Source organism: Morone saxatilis, unplaced genomic scaffold, assembly GCF_004916995.1.
Source record: "Morone saxatilis isolate NCDOM2014 unplaced genomic scaffold, NCSU_SB_2.0 Contig22, whole genome shotgun sequence".
Taxonomy (NCBI): Eukaryota; Metazoa; Chordata; class Actinopteri; family Moronidae; genus Morone; species Morone saxatilis.
The window spans coordinates 14,633,199-14,634,096 of NW_023339785.1; positions in this window are offsets into that span (position 1 = coordinate 14,633,199).

Consider the following 898-nt stretch of genomic DNA (forward strand, 5'->3'; position numbering starts at 1 on the left):
AGTCTCTCTCCTCCTCTCTCTCATACACAACCACACATGAGCATGCCTACACAGCCCTCGGCTCTAACCCAATGCTCCAGTTCCACTGGCACAGATAGAGTGAGACACGACATAGCATCCATGAGTCAGACATTATAAAAGAGCGTCACCAAGAGACTGGGATGATAATTACAACAGTATATGCTTTAAGAAACATAGTTACATATTCGCAGATTTCTCTTTATATAAGCCGCGTGGGAGGTAAGACCAGCCAAAATCAGACTGTGTTAATAGAAATGCATATGTATTAGAAAATTATCACTGTTCATATTGTTAACATGGTTGGTTTGAAGAATAGGTGGACACAAAATCAACACGCTGAAGCAACTGTAAGTGCAGTCCTATACAGTGTTTTTGCTGCAGATAGTTACCTCTGCAAATGTTGCAGTGCTTAATTTTTGTTGATATTCTCAGGGATGTGTTGATAAATCCCTGTGACACAATGATTTACTTTTCAGTTAACTTTAGTTTGTGGTGCTGTGCACTGCATTACACTGCATTGGAGCTGAACACTACAGCTCTATATGTTGGCCAGGGAAACCTTCAGGTGTTTGAGATCTACAATGTCTCAGGAAACCTGCAACATACACTGTAAAACCTGATAATACATCTTCATAAAAGAAGTAAGTAAAAAACAATTGGAGTCACTCATTCACATGAATTAAAATAAAAAAAATAACATTTGAAGCAGCTCGCTTGTTTTGAGTGCACTTGTGTGCCATATTTGAAGTACTGGCAATATAATTTCATATAATTTGTTCTACTGAGTCACTCTCTAAGTAGACTTTATATCATTTTACAAATGTAAGCCACATAATCAATAAATTAGTATTATTTTTTTTCTTCAGTTTATTAATCA